The sequence below is a fragment of the Ciconia boyciana genome, chromosome 2 (genome assembly GCF_034638445.1).
Source record: "Ciconia boyciana chromosome 2, ASM3463844v1, whole genome shotgun sequence".
NCBI classification, from domain to species: domain Eukaryota; kingdom Metazoa; phylum Chordata; class Aves; order Ciconiiformes; family Ciconiidae; genus Ciconia; species Ciconia boyciana.
In genome coordinates, this window is record NC_132935.1 from 52,385,178 (window position 1) to 52,401,711 (window position 16,534).

The window sequence follows — 16,534 nt, forward strand, 5'->3', positions numbered from 1 at the left end:
TTGTGCAGTCCGCACTTTTGCAGGAGCACTCTGTATTTAACTTCATGTTGGCTGATCTGAGTTACCCCTGTAATTTCTACAGAGTTTGATAGTTTCCGTCTAGCTGGTTTTGAATGTGTCTTAGCTCCATTTATACTGACCTTATAGAAGTATTTTAACGTCATATTTAATACCACTTCTCACAGCCGTGTTCTAAAATGGGCATAATTTCTAATGAAGACCTACTACTGTCTGTTCTAAGACCAAAAGCAGGTTTCAAACAGCTTTGTGAAATCTGCTGTGTTAGTTGTTAGTGCTAACCCAAACCCTGACTCTTTCTGAACCTTCCACTGGCTGATTAATTCTGGCAGATTTTTTTTTAAAGTTGTTAGGGGTTTTCTTTGTGCCCAAGAAAAGCAGCATTTCTGCGTGGAGGGGGTGACCCATGCCAGGACTCCTCATTCTCATTCCAGGAACACAATATGCCCTTTGATGTGCACTTACTCAGCAATGCACAAGGTAAAGCTGACCGACCTCTTGTTTTGTGCATAGGTAATTTATGCACTGCCTCTGGGAGCACACAAATGACAGGACTTACATGTGTGAACCTTATTTGTGCATGAAATCAAGCGCAAATTTAGAGCAGATGGGGTTTTGACTCATAAGTGACAGAATTTATGGCCAAGATTAAAAAAAAAAAAAAAAAAAAGCGCCTGACGTTAGTTTCCCAAATATATTCTTAGGTACCCAAGGACCTGATTTGCAAAAGTGAGGAGCAACCTACAGCTCCCCTGAAATTAAACAGGATATACACGGGGTGTATGCATATATATATATATATGTGTATACTGGATATATATAGGACATATACATGGTGCTTAGTAGATCTTGAAAAGCAGACTGCTTGTTTGCATGCTAGTTCTGTGCCTAACTCAGTGGCTTCCTTTAAAAAAGATGATTAAGCTGCCTCCTAATACAAGCCATTTGGTTTGATTATCTTATCAGTGAGCCAATGCTGCTTATGTGAGAGGAAGGATCAGCTGTGGAGAGAGGTGGGCACGGACACTTACCCAAAGAGAAGAGTGGGGAGCCCCGAGGGGCAAAGCGTGGAGGCAGTTGGAGGAAGGGACTGCCACAACCATCGCTCTCCACCTAAAAAGGCTGTTGTACGTGACAAGTTGGGCTTTGTGGTTCAGGGCTGCCCATTTACACTGTAATTTTAGTCTGTACAGAGGCACAACTCCTCTCTTCTTTTGAGACTTGTCTCTGCCGGACTCCTCTTGGCTGAGTGCTCGTTGGCGTGAGCACAATCCTCTTTCCAGCCACAAAATAATTCTGGACTATTTATGTGTACATATATGTATAACCAAACTCTCTCTACTTCCAAAATCAGAGAGGCAGACTGGTCAGTCTTAAAAGTTGTGGCTGTCTCAGTCTAGATCAGTTCTTGTGTTGTACCCCCTTGTCAAGCCCTTGGCCAACCTTTGGCGTGTGCCACTGCTGATGGTGGGGTGCAATCGCTAATGCAGCGTAGCACTATTGGTAAGAGACATTAACCACCCTTAACTGGTGCAAAGGCTTTTGAGGGTTGCAGGTGGGTTCTTTTTTGAAATTTCCTTCAACTTATTCGGTAATTGCCTCTGTAAGCTTTGGACTCAAGTATCGGTATATCGTAAGCAATGTATGTACATAGAGTGTATTCCCAAAGCCAGTGCTTAGAGACCATGAGGAGTTTTAACTTCTCCACTTTTCCCTTTTATCTTCTGATTCCTTCCTCTCTCTCCCCCATCTGTTCACAACTGGGTAAGGTGCTCTGCTGCTGCCTTTCCTTGGTGGGCTCTTGCATGGTTAGCTGTCCTCCAGGACCTGCTCACAAGCAGTGATGCAGCTGGCCGGGAGAGCTTTGTGAGTCCCATTCCTCCTAAGTAGTTTATGATTTCCCTCAAGCCTGTGGAAATGCTTCTCGGGAGAGACAACTTCATGGCATGCTGGGATATCCGTCCACTGAGGGAACCCTGTCATGGTTATTGATGATTCTTTATTTTAAAAAATCCATCACGAGGGAGGAAAAAAGATCTACTGGAACAAGGCAGTCCTGCTTGTGTTGCTGACTCAAGAACATTTGGTATGTATAAACTTAAATTGGTACATAATGAAGTCTTCATAACTGAACACTGTGTGAACAAATATGTTTGGTATCCCTAAAGGCCCGTTTTTTCTTTGAGCTCCAATCCATCAGTCTTTTTGTTTGACTGTGGCCTCTCTCTATCAGCAACTCAGAAGATTTAATGCTGTTTTGAAGCTAAACCACACATCTTAAAAACAACCAGGCTTCTTTTTGCAGGACATAACATGACTCCCTATTGGAGTAAGCACTCACGGATGTGAGTAAAGTGTTCAGAAGGTTATAGATATTGTACAAATGCTAAGGGAAAAGGAGGGTAATACCTTTCCTTTCTAGTCCATCCTTTTGTAAGTCCAGCTACCTAAGGCTCTTTGAAAATCCCAGCCTGAAGGATTCACAGACATGATGCTCAAGACATAACTAGCCAAAGTGTGATCCTGTTATCTCTGCTGCTCCCTCCCTTTGCTTGTAGCACCAATTTGTTATATCTTGCATTAAATTACAGCAAGTGCTTTGGGCGAAGGCTGCGTCCCACTATGCGCTGCTCTAGAAGAATTTTTTTCCTTTAACAAAAGCACTACTGGCACTCGTAGCGCTGCTGTGAGTATTTTGGAAAGAGTCACCAGAAAGGATGCCCTTCCTAGAACTGGCATGTGGTTTGCACCTTTCTCCTGAGCACTTGGTTGACTCAGTGTTGCAAATGATGCAATTCCCAGCTGTGGCTGCTAAGGCTGCTTCGCATTCTGCTGTCTAGCTGCCTGCAGTGCTTAAATGAACTCCACCATATGGAAAGCAAATTGATGGTGAGGTGGGACGCTGCACTCACCATAAGCCTGTCGGTGTTTAAGAGGCATTTGGACAATGGCCTTAATAATATACTTTAACTTGGTCAGCCCTGAAGTGGTCAGGCAGTTGGACTAGATGATTGTTGTAGGTCCTTTCCAGCTGAAATAGTCTATTCTATTCTATAGAATAGAAGGGAAAGCACAGCCTGTCTACCTGGTGGGTGGCCTTGGCAGGAATACGCTGGTGTGGACCAGCTCCTGGTGGGAGTGGGAAGAGAAAGGTGGTGATGGGATCCCCTCCCCTTTGGTGGTTAAATATGAGGATATCCTCCTCTCTGGGACACTTGGTGGAGTAGACCTGGGGCTTCGGCGAGGGCAAAGCATGAGCCCTCCTGCTGTGTCTTGTCTCCTGCAGCATGGCCACTGCTCACAGCTCCCTACATCTGTCCCTGGGTGTCGGGAGCCAGAGGGTCTTTGGCGCTGGTGTGATTGACACCCAGCACAGTGCTGACGGGGCAGAAACAGAGATAAGGGCAAAAGCCCATGTAGTTGAGTTCCAGGTACTGCCCTGGGGCCACAGTACTCTCTGTGGCTTGGGTGCAGCCATCTGCATAAATCATTAAGGCTCTTCTTTTCCAAATTATGAAAAAAATTCTACCTTAATCCCAAGATTTGTTGTCATTTGGCTATGGCTGCTCTGGCAACCATCTGGGGAGAGGAGTCCTGTGTTACGCACTGCGGTGAGGGCTGAGTAGCTGGCTCTGCTGACACCTGCCTCTGCAGGCTGGCAAGGATTGAGTCTGAAGGGAAAAAATCAGGCTAATCTTGCTGACCACCGCCTGATTTCAGCTGGTGTGCTAAGGTGGCTCGAGGCCATCGCAAACAGAGGTACAAAGAGCTGTAAATGGCTTCTTGTCCCACTCCCCTTTCTTCCAGATAACCATCCCCAACAGCACTCAGAGATTCAGAAATCATAAGCCAAAATCAGTGGTGTGAAAACATCCTGAAACTTAAACAAAAGATCTAGCTTTTCTTTGCCGTCTGGCATGTGAGCAACTTTATAGTTAATGTTTTGTTGCTGTTCTTCACAATTGCAACGGACAGAATTATTTTTTGGTTTCTTCATAAAGCTGAGGTCCTCAAGTAGCCAAATAAAATGACTCCAAGAGCTGGAGCTTTAAGAAAAACACCAAATGTTAGGGAAGTTTGTGATATAATTGCAAGAGTTGGAAGTCTCCCAGAGTCTCAGCCAAGGAGAGAGTTTGACTTAAAAACTGAATAAATGACAAAGGCCTACATTACCTAATGCATATGAAAAAATGTAATAAAATTGTGAGCCATTTCTGTTCTTTTGTTAGTGACAGAGTCCCATAGCAATTTCCGGGACTGTAAAAACATCCTAATAAATTTCCAGTGTTTCCTCAAGTTGAATGAATTGCAGAAATGCTGCTAGCCTTGAATAGGTTTAGCATTCACATCAACTGCTCAATAGAAAAGTCAGCTGAACCATGGTGCAGCTAGAAACGGGTTGTAAATCACGGTTACAGGCCGTACGGTATGGAGGGCTATTTAACAACGTCATCAACAATAGGTTTCCTTCAAGATGGAAGCAAAGCCTTCATCCACGATGGAAAATGAATGGGTAAACCAAAGGAAAGACCGCACCCTCTCACTAGACTCGTAGTTCGAGTGAGAGTTTAGGAAAGCCTCGGTGGGACAAGAAATAACTGTAGGGATCCAGCAGGTGTTTCTGTTGCCCCTTGTCGAATTTAGAAGCAAAACTGCAGTGTGTAATACCATACACGGGAAGCACAGCTGTCCGGTGATCGGCTCTCCTGTAGGACTGGCAGTTCACCTCAACCACCCATGGTCCAGTTCCTTGTTGAAAGAACTGAGCTTGAAAATACTGCCTTGCTGCCTTAGATGCTTGAAAATACTTGCCTTAACTGCTGTGATATAAACCAGGGCTCTGTGGGACTACAGCAAGAGAAACAAACTGGAGCAGTACTTTATCTAACTGTAATCAGTCAGATTATACTGGTATCACTGGGCTGCCCAGGAGGTCTCATTTGGATCGCAGTATTTGAGACCAACCTTGGAGGCTCCTCAGGAGAGTTGTCCGTTTTGTATAGATGGTAAGAAGAAGATAAATGCTTTTTGGCAAGAACGTCATGTCTTTTCAGTGTTTCCTTTCAAATGCTGTAACGACACAGGGTGGACCTTGGGAGAAGTGGTTGGTTGAGCCTTTTGCTGTTTCAGCTAAAACGGGACAATTGTGGGACATGAGATTCCTGAGGGAGATGGGAATTGGTGGAGGAAGTCCTTCGCCGGGTAAGAGGCAGCCCTTTCCTCCGAGGCCAAAGCGGGAGCACCAGCTATGAGGCAGGAAGCAACACGGGTGGTCGCCTGCTTTCCTGAGAGACCTGTCAGGCCCAGGTCAAGGCAGAGGGACCCGGAGGAGGAAACATGGATGGGTTGCTGCAGGGGGATCCAGCAGGAAAACTGGAGCAGGAGGAAGGGATCACAGGTGGGGATCCCAGCTTGTACAGAGGAAGGTGCAGACCTGGAGGATGGATGCACAGGCAAGGAGCAGAGGGCTTGGCGCGGCCGAGGCTTCCCAGCAAGATGGACGTGAGCCGCGGCGGGAGCTCCTCCCTGACAGAGGGGGAAGGCTGCGAGAGCAGTAGCGAGCACCAAGCCTGCTAAAACTGCACTAATCCAGAAGGGTTTTCAAACAACCAGGAAAAAAAAAAGTGGCCAAGATATTTCGTGGGGTGAGCGTGGGTGTCCGTGCAGCCTGCTCTCTTCTTCTGCCCATCTCCTGTGCGCTCCCCACTAGGTGCCAGTATAGGAGCACACCACTGCACGTACGCACCGAGGAGGGAGAAAACAGGCAGCGCATTTAAGACTTTGCAAATAGATATACTTATATATATGTACAGTGTTCTCAGTTTACACTTAATTCTGAATATAAAATATACAATACTCATGGGGTCACCAGCAGTGTCTAAAGGCATACCCATAGGCAATATTGCTTTTAGATTGTTAGGTGCAGCAGGACACAAGACACCAGGCTGCCGTAGCCTTCGGGTGGTCCCCACCGCCCCTGGGCACTGTGAGCCCCAAAAGGCTTGGCATGGGCAGAGCCTGCCTGCTCCTGTCCAGCTGGAAAGCAACCGCATCGCCTGCCGGTACTTGCTGCTGGAAGAATATTTAATTGTCAAATCATGGGTTTTATCAGAAAACAATAAACAGGTTTGGGATCTTTTTCTAAAATCCACCTGGCAACAGGCATAGGTAAGCTCCTACTGAGTAGAAGTCATTTTATAAATTGCTTCTGCACTTTACTGTAAGTGCATTTGCAGTATAAAGCAGGATGACACTCGGGATGGAGGATGCCTGGTGGGTACCTGACCGAGCCTCAGAACTGAGCCGCAGGAGCACAAAACATCCACGTTTCAGGTACTTTGCGAGTCTTTCTGGAAGACAACTGTCACTGCATATCCTGCACACCACCTCTGCATGTTCTCTGCACTGCAGATTTAGATATAAAATTAAGGGAATGAACAGCGAATAAAGCAATAAGCAGGACAACTCTGTTACAGACCACCTTGGGAACAAACAGTTTGACAAAGCTGTGATACCTGTCAAGTCTTAAATCTTTCTGAAAAGAGGTTAAGTCTCTTGCCTTGGTTTCTCTGTTACCTGTGCCAAAATAAATAGAATGTGCTCAACTGAAGAAAACAAATACTTGAAAATAACGAAAAATCAATAGTACCCTTGTTATTCGGTAGCAGGTATACAGATCTAATCTGACAGACTGTATTGAAAGTGTAAACTGAATGCTCGCACACATGTATTAGTAATGTCAAGATGAAATGTTAGCTTAAATCTTATCAATTCAGTTTATAGGACAGGGAGGAATTACTCAAGTATATTTTACCTGCACACCCCCCTCCCCATTTTGGAAAGGGTGGCTCTCAATACAGTGTGTATTTGTGTGTGTTTAAAAACGTTTGGATTTCAGGTACCCTTCTTCATTACCATGAAGGTTTTAGTATTGCCTCAACCTGTCAGCCTGTCTAGTCAGGAAGAAGTACTGACAGCAAACTTATTTGCAGGGAGAAATTTAAAGGAGTCATTCATTCTTGGCCTGATACCATTATTCCCATGGGCAGAGGACAAAGAAATATACAGCTAAGGAACAATTTCACATAAAAAATACATCCCTTTGTCCAAAAGCCCTGCAATGTGTCATGCTGTTATGGAGCATGTACAGGAACTGCCTCTGCCCTTTTGTACAGAGCTGGCCTTTAGGCTCCATGCAGTCTGCAGCCACCAGCCCTGCTCATCTGAGGGAACTAGGAATTTAAAGAGATTCCCAGCTTTCGTTTTCCAAATGTGTGTATTTCTAGCGCTTTTCCACAGCAAATGGAAATCTCTTAGGGAGGGTAATTCTTTTTCTTTTGCTAGAATTAAGAAAAAAAAAGAAAGAGTAAAATGCAGTCCTCCATGGCTGCAACATGGGCAAGGAAGGATGTAGTGACAGAGGGATGGAGAGAAGTCTTGCCCCGGGAGGTCTGATCTGCCCTCCAGCAGCCCAGGAGGCCTCCAGCAGTGGTCAGTGCAAGCTGCTTTGGGGGAAAGTACAAGATGAACACATTTTTACTGCTCCACTGTTTAAACTGAGGAAATCGCTTGCAGGACTGCAAATATTAGAGGAGGAATCTGTCCTATTGTTTTTGGAGCAGCATCCTCTCTGAAGTGTGTAAGTCATCAGAACAGAATGAATCCAGCGATGAGTATTTTCAACAATGAAAAAAAATGAGTCACCAGGAGATTTGGTTTGGGGGGAGTCACAAGAAGGGACAGGACCCTATTTTTGAGAGCGTAGGCTGCGTCCTGCACTCTTTTCTGGTAGCTGGTCATGGCAGAGGCTGGATTGTCACCTGGGAAGCAGTTGTGCAGTATAGCGTGCCAATGGAGGGAAAGCCAGAGAGACTTGAATGTGTTGTCTCCATTTCCAAGATGCTCCTCTGGGGTGTCCAAAAGGACCTAGTGGGAAGACGTTTTTGCTGTGGAACACAGAGCTGATGAGGGTCTGGCTGCAGCTCAGGGTGGTGTTGGCGAGGGGGCAGAGCTCTCCCAGGGCCTCTCTGCTGTGTAGGGAACACAGAAATGGCTGTGCCATCCCTCAGCATTTCACAAGGCAGGTCTTCTCCTGTGCCTCTTGGGGAAGGGTGGCCCAGGCCCATTGATGCTCTGGTTGTCCAGAGCCAGCACTGGCAAAACTTCAGAGAGCCCTGGCTTACCTGGGAAGGTGCAGATGACAGGTATGCACATTGCTTAACTGCAGGCACTTCCTTTGGGTGGCTAATTTAGGAGGACTGTTGTCCCTGATTAAGGAGGGCTTTTCTCCTAAGGTTCCCTATCTCATCACGTTGGGGATTTAAGTTATATGGACGCTCCCTCTCTTGAGTACTCAGGGAGTGTAAGGAGTGTCACCATCACAGTTATCTCTTCTTTCAGATCCCCACCAAAGTGGGGGCTCACAGGGCGTACTTCCCACTTCATAAATAGTGCAAGAAACTTCCTGAACTCTTTGTAACTAGGCTTACCTGATTTGGAGCCCTTTGTCATTGTTTCAGTGAAGCTTAGCAAACTACTATTCTTGTAGCAATTATTTCCCAGTGGAGAACTTTTGAGTGCCATCTTGTTTGCAAAGAGGATGACTAGGTTATTGGAGGCTATTGGACTCTCCAGCCTCACTTAGTGGAAACAAAATGTGCCGTGGGTGCAGCTTAGCTCAAGGTGCCTATAACTATCTGTCGATGCATGGAAGCACCTAAGTGAGATGTGAACGCTAAGACTACCATAGCCATTGCTGTTTATAAGGCAGCACTGCCTTTGCCATTGCCTTTGCCACTTTTTCCGTCTCCTTTGGAGTTTGTTGCCCTCCTTGGGAACACGCTCTGCTCTTTGTGGCTGACTTGGTTCTGCACTCCTGTGGTGGGCCAGGCACAGACTCTCCCTCTAATCCACTCTTGGGAAATGGCATTACCCTTTGTGTGTGTGTGTGTGAACACCCTACCCTGGAATTTTCATAGAATAGAAAATGGGCTAAATCAATTACAGCAACACAAACTGCAATTGGTTTTGCATGAATCAATTTGCAAGATAAGAATTATCTTCACTCCTCCCCCGTGAACAATAACTGACAACATTACACCCCTTCTCAAATGCTTTTTGATAGGTTAATGGGCCCATTTTGAGAGCATATAATTGCAGCCGTTTTGGTTCAAGAGCTGATGTGATGGATTATGTCCCTCTTGATGCTTGGGGTTGGGATACAATACAGAGAGACTGCCTGGACCCTCTGGTGCCAGAGGGCTTAACACGGTATTGACAGGGCTGTGCATATTAAATCCAGATCAACCTTCTGAATGAACGCAGGCACATCTGAACTTACAAGGCTGGAAACCTCCTTCCACAGTCTTAAAGGAGTTATTTTTAGTAAAGGTTGTGGAAAAAAAGAAAGAAAAAAGCTCATTCCCCTACTTACTGCTGAGATATGAGCTGAAGGAAACTCTCCTGTCAGATCTGTTTCATATATGTTACAAGAACAGCAAAACAGAAAGGTTCAGCAGGGCATTATTTTATTTTCCTTTTTTTTTAAATTTCTTTTAAATTTATGGGATCTGACAAACCAGTCTGGAGGGTGCCAAGTCCAAAGGAGTCTAGAGGTATCCCTCAACATCGGGTGATAGCTGCTGATTAGTTTGGCAGAAATGGTTTCCTGATGCTCTGCAAACTCCGGGGCTGTCTTGAAAAAAAAAATGCAGCAGCATTTCTCACTTTAGAGGTCCACGCCAGGCAGCACCGCTCTCCCAGGCTCAGCCTGGGTAACTCCGCTGAGGAACTCTGCGCTTGCTGACTCTTCCCTTTGGAATGAGCCAGGCTCTTCCCAGAGCCAGGTACGAAGCAACGCAAGGTGGGGTGGGCAATGCTTTCTCCTCCTTGCATGGCTGCCAATTTCCAAAGAAGTTAACTTTTTTCTTTCCATTAGCTGTAAACCGTGATTTTAAAATGCACTGTAAAGTTAAAAGCAATTGAAAGCACATAAATGACTATCTAAGACAGTCTTTCATCTTGCAAACCTGCAAGGCACTGAGCATGTTTGTCATTTAGAGACCACATCCTACTGCTCCTGGTACAAAGCTCCCCAAATCTGTCGGCAAATTTTTCATTCCTGCCTGACCTCTTCCTATGTGGCCCTTCATGAACACACCAGAGAGTTTGATGCAAGTCCAGCTTATGTTAAGGGAGTTCTTTTGAAGGTTTTCCCAATAGGTGTTGAGTGATATTTTCCCATTTCATGAATTCACCAGTCAATTTCTTTTGCTTGTCTTTTTGTAGCGAAGAGATTCCCACTGGAACCAAGTTCATCAGTGGGGAAGGACACCCTTCCCCACTGAAAAAAAGTTTTGATTCAGATAGCTTGAAGTATTTTGCAGACACGTGTCCATTTCAGTAACTTTTTCGTCAAGAGTACAGCTCACATGTTCCTTAGGGCCGTCTCCTAGGAGTTGGCAGAAACAGGTTAAAGACCTCAAGAAACCTGGTGCAGGTAAGGTTTTTGGAATATGGTTCTCTCACATCCCAGTCCAGTTCCCTTAACTCCTGGCAGTTTTGGGGTAGGTGACTGTCTCTTCGCACATCTTCAAGGCCCTCCTTGTATTCCATGCCAGAAGCCCAAATTTCAGAACTTCAGAATTATTTGTAAAATTAAATCGGTGTTTTTCAGTTATGCCTGATGTGTATCATTAATAAGTATTGAGATAGAAAATGTGCTGGGGCCTTGCAGTGTGCTAGCCCAAACCATGATGCTATTCATGATTCATTATTTTTTTTGTATCAAATAAACAGAAGTTTTTAGGAGAAAAGAAAGGTCAATTTCAGGAAGGGGAAAACACTGAGGCCAGTTATTTCTGGGCTACAAGAACAAAATTGTCAACAATTCTCCTGAAAATTTATTTTCAGAAGCTGTGAATCAGTTTTCCAGTAGAAACATATAAAATAGCACAAGACAATTCCCTCCAGCCCCCAATTTCCTTTAATGTGGGCTGTTTGAATCCCTGTTTGCCTAGTGGGACTTTCCAGCTTGCAAAATCCTGCAGAGTACATACCAGAGGGAGCCATGCCACTTCTTGCTCTCTAGTATTTCTGTGAGTAGTCAAAAGCAGGAAATTCTGAAAATGTTTATGAAAAGTTTTGTTTCAGTTCTGTATGGTCCTTTTTCACCCAGACCTTCTGACGTTAACACAGGTGTTACACTTCTCTCTAACCTGTTCTTCTGCTGCTTGTGGTGTCCAAAGTCACACTTGGAGAAATTAATCATACCGTAGGTGCCAGCTGTGTGAACATGGATAGCGCAAAGGTTTGTTTGACTATTTGCACTGACATTAAGGGATGCAAGTCCTCTTTGGAGGACATGGGAAATGGTCCTCTGCAATGGAGAGTCCTTGATCTTGCTCAGATGCAATAAGATAGTCTTACCTGCTGTTTGGTTTGAAGAAATAAAATACTCCTTTTTACCCATAGCCAGTAACAGGCAATAATGGCTCCTACTGTGGCTCAACGATTCAGATCTGCAAGATACATATGCTTGAGTCTGATGTATCAAAACAACACTCTCCTTAACATGTCTCTGGATGACTCTGCACCTTGTGGGGTGGGACATGTGAGGCTGTTCTCATGGGTGAAGCACTGTATGGTATACATCTAATTAAAAATCAACTTGCTTTCCATGTTAAGGTGGGAGCAGTTGAGAGAATCTGCTATGAATTGTTACTTTGCCGTGCTCTGTGCCATCCCCCCTCCAGGATCTTGCAGTAGCTCTGCTGTGTGCTACTGAAAACTAAGGTCGTCACCTGAAAGCTTGGCTGATGGTACACTGCTGCTCTTTTGCAGAGTTGTGAAGTTTGAAAGGACTTCGAACGCTCCATTGCCGACAGATGTTGTCTAACTTGAGAGATCTCTAACGACCGAGACCTTACAGACTCTCCCAGCAGTCTGTTCTGGTTGTCACTTTCCTACCTCATGTCCGGTTTGAATCCTCTTGGTTACAGATTACACCCATTGTTTGTATATAATAAAGTAATACAGTATTCCCTTCCTCTTTGCAGCTTCTTTTTTTACGTATGTATTTGAAGATTGTTGCCCTTTTTTCTCTCCTCCCTGATCTTCTTTCCCCCCTCAGTTCACGCAGCTTTCCTTCACTGATCCATGGTTTCAGGATCTCTGATCATTCTTGTTCCTGCACTCTCCAGAGTTGTTCCACATTTTTCTTGTGGAAAGTGTAACACCCAAAACTCAACATAATACTCCTGGCAAGTCCGTCCTATATCTTTTAGGCAACAATTCTCTTCATATATCACAGAATGATACTTGGACTTTTTTGTGGTAGGCCTGCCCCTTAGTCTCCCAAGTTTGTTAGGTGGCCAGGGTAATTCTTTTAAACATACAGCATTTATTTCCTAGCTTGGGTTTTACTAAATACCTAGCATCTGGTTTCAGTTCTGGTAACCATAAGCTGACAGGACATGCTTGCTAGCTCTCTGATTCTGTATCTAAAGAAAGCAGGGGTGATAAAGGGCCATTGCTTGGGAGATTTTAGTATTTGTTGAGTTAAACATTGCTGAGCAGTCTAGCATCCCCACCCTCATCATGAATGAATCTGGAAGGAATGAGTTTGAAGTCTTGCTCTGGTTGACTATAAACCTTTATTATACGTGGGATGTTCCTTGTGGAGAGGGGAAGGCAGTTGCCTCCCAGACGAAATAAGCAGAATTCATCAGCTTACTCACTGCCCCACCGAGCAGGGCGTGATGGGAGTAATTCAGGGTGCCTGGCACCTGCTGGAGCAGGGAGGCTGGCTGGCAACCATAAACCCACAATCAACCTTGATGACTGCCCTTAGTGCAGGATGTAAATAACAAAGGCATTCATTTTATTTTTTCTATGAGGATGGGAACAGTGGTGAAAGTAAAGAGAAGGAATTAAAACCACCATCTTGCTCCAAACTGGTGGTGGCATGCCCTCGGCTGTCACAACTGCCGCTCTGTTTCTGAGCTTTTCGTAACAATTTGTACTCAAGGAAAGTTGGCTTATGTCTTCTCCCCTTACTTTGTCCTTAATGCAAGAAGCAATGGGTATATGGGCAAATCTTTACAGAAAATAATAAATGCAGAAAATTGTGGAGACTGAGGATAACCACTTAAATGCTGTTGCTTGTGTAAGACCACCTCTTGCTCTCTTCTCCTCGTCCCCCCCCTCTCCATTTCTGGCCCCCTTTCATGGCTATATCAAGGGATACAACCATGGATCTCTTATTTGAAATTTTGAAAACTTATTTGAAATTTTACTTTACCTTTAACTCCGTTTTTGTGACATGTTCTTGTAACTGGTGCTTTGTTCCCAGTTCAACCCATTAGCCAGGATCCATTATGCCTTTTTTTCAGCCATAAGGAATGTGTACTTGACCTATGGGCAAATAATCCTCAGTCAGGTTGTTACCATCTACAAAGGATGTCATAAAATGCTCACCAGAGAAGTCACCCATGTAATGACATCATCACAGTCAGAAATTCCTGGTCCTTACAGAAATTACTGGAGTCCCACAGCTGCAAGACAGAGGGCAAGAGGGGCTATGACTGTGTCGTTGCGAACTAGAGCCTTGTCTTGTGAGAGATTTCGTCACCCAGCATACTGGATGAGGCTGAATCACCTCATCTTTTCTGAATTTGGAAAGTAGGTTGAGTGGCCCTTTTCAGTCCTTGCATGGACAGTGATTAGAAATCCCAGCTGCTGTAGATGCAAGCTAAGGAGTCAAGGTCACCAACTCTGGAAATGCTGGACCACGGAAACCCAGGAGCTGCAGGATCAGACTCCATTGGCTCTACGGACGCGTACTGAAGGTTTCAAACTGTTTGTGTGCTTTATTTTCCAAAGCTGATATTCTGGAACAATTCCAACACTGAGTTTAGTTCAAAGCTATTGGATGGACAAAGGAGGAGAGTCTTTGCCTTTGAGGCTGTTAATTTTATATTTTTATATGCGGTACATTGTTTCTCAGTGGACAGTCACAGAACTGTAAATTGTCACATAAAACTGTCCAGGTCCTAACAGGAATATTTGACAGCTAAAGGACATGTGAGATTGGGAGGACAGTGCCTGAGGGCAGAAAATTAAGCCTTCTATTAACTGGAGTTGCTTTCCCTTTATTAGATTTTGAAGAGCTGTGATTTGTATCCCTCTGCTTACTTGCCTGGGTGTGACCAGCCGTGCACTGCAAACTCGGCTCTTCTGGTTAAATGCTTCTGCTCCTACAATGTTTGGAGTTTGTACTGTAGAATGCAGTAAAAGGTATGATTCATGTTACAATTAAAAAAAAAAAACAAACAACAAGGAAATGTATATAAAATGTGACTGTTTGTAATGGTAGAATTCACGTTTACAAGTACTTTTATGGAGAAGTGTTTATCCTCCCATAAAAGAGAGGTGCTAGATGGGTGTACAATGAACTCTCAATTATCCACGAGCAGTTTATCCAGGTTGTGGATTAACTGTGCTGCAGAGGCCCTGACACTTTGCTGGCACTGTGCAGGGGGTCCATCTGTACTCATGCACTCAAGCACAGTGTTCCAGGATTGAATCCAAAGCTTTAGCGAACTCTGTGTGGCAACACCTAAGTGTGCCCCGGCTCCAGAAAAATTTATCCTTGTGGTTGCAGTGTTGCAAACATACCTCGGGTTGCATATTAGCTAATACACCCTCTTGGAGCAGAGTGCAGAAATACCCGAGATTGTGCAAACAGCAGGTTGTATCTGGCAAAGTCAGGGCTGAATAAGAGCTAACAGAGCTAATAAGTCTGGCTAAACTTAAGTTGACTCTATCTGGAGTCAGTCACAAAGTTGACCGGTCTTCACTTTCAATATATGCAATGTGCTAAAAGATATACAGGCTGTGTCTAAACTCTGTTCTTGGGAGTGACTGTGCTTCCAGCTCTGGATGCCTCCCAGAGTTTGTCCCAAGCACCTATTGAGTTGAAACCTGGAAATGTAGCCATCCCTTTCTCCCTCTTTTCTCTTTCTCTGTGTAGGAGAATGGCCCTGCTGCCCAGGTGAGGTCCACTAACAACTCAAAATGCTAGTGTTGCTTTACCTGTGACACCACAGCAATTAACACCACAGCCAGATACACAGTGGATGACACGGTCCGTTTGAAGCGTGGTTGTCAGACATACACAGTTTTCTGGAAATGACCGTCTAGCACAAGCGTCATCCATTCTGCCAGCACAATCCAGCATATACCACCATGAGTTCCATGACACTGGGGAAGTCCATGGGTGCGGGAGGATTTGACCCAGCAGTTTGCTCAAGCTAAAAACATTTATTTTTATCTAACTGCCTTAACTTAGCACTTTTTCACCTTCTCTGCTTAAATTCCCCATCTTTATATTGTAATGAAGGAAGTGAATATGTCATAAAAACCTCAAGAGGGGAAAAAGCCATAGATGAGTCACTGAAAATATTGATAAGGTCACTGATATGGAACTGACCCATAGCTTCCAGCCTTCCTGTTTTTCTATGCCCACTCCTCTTGCAGCTTCTCAGGCCCAGCTACGCCCCTCCTCAGTGTTCAGAGGGGGACCAGAGGGATTTCTTCACCTCCCCGCAGCAAGGACATATGCCAGAGTCGCAGACTCCCTTCCTCGCTGTGCCAGGATGTCACAAAGTCTTTAGCACCTACAACAACCCCTGACAATCCTCAGAGCTACTTATAGCAGCAACCAACATGTCTTATCACACCCCTGTCTTGGTGACAAATTAAAACTGCAATTTGATTATTAACATCTTTCCAAATAAAGGGCTGGATCTCGCTTCCCCTGCCACTGATTGCAAAACTGGACTTGACTTCAGTGGAAGCAGATCTGGCCTCAGGGTATATTTAGAGAAAGTAAGTAGCAGCTATTTTCCCAGTGTTTATTTTACATTTCAGGTTGAGGCATTTGCAAGTGTGGTTTCTGCTGGACTTTGTATAGCTGGGGTTGTGACTAACAATAATAACAGGCGAAGCCGTGACTTTGCCCCAGCCCCGGAACAAGAGGCCGCCCTGTCCCCAGAGTCATGCAGAAGGCACACGATGACTCACGGCCTCGTAATCCCTCTGCTGGGTTTCCCCTCGGTCCACAGGAAAGGAACGTTTTTTCCCCTTCTATACTTGGTGCTGCACATGGCCCCAGCCACGCTGGTCCCATAGCCATGAAGTGTGCCGAGACTGCGACTGCACTGAAACCCACAGGTCAGAGGGTTTAGCACCCAAGGGAAGGTAAGCACTGGTATTTAGCAGGAAACTAGGCTCCATTTTATCCTGCCTGTAGCACAAACCAAATGTGCTTTGTGGTGGAAGGCAGCACGTTGGGGTAAGGATGCCATCCTGCCACGTCACCTGGCACAGCTTCCAACACCACACATAGGCTGAGCAATGACTTCAAGGTGTGCTGTGGTTTCCATGTGCTCCCTGAGTTTCCATGTGACCGTGCAAGTTCTGCACGTTGGTCAGCTGACTACACAAGGTGTCACTG

The 16,534-nt window shown here is 45.1% G+C and overlaps 1 long non-coding RNA gene across 1 annotated transcript; it reads right to left on the bottom strand.

The window, feature by feature from the left end:
* Nucleotides 1-9,594: 9,594 nt before the first annotated feature.
* On the bottom strand, nt 9,595-13,583 carry LOC140646935 (uncharacterized). Its single transcript, XR_012040598.1, has 3 exons — nt 13,550-13,583; nt 13,319-13,431; nt 9,595-9,980 (listed from the first exon to the last, which is right to left on the bottom strand). It is a non-coding gene; the product is annotated as an uncharacterized lncRNA (long non-coding RNA).
* Between the last annotated feature and the right edge of the window lie 2,951 nt (nt 13,584-16,534).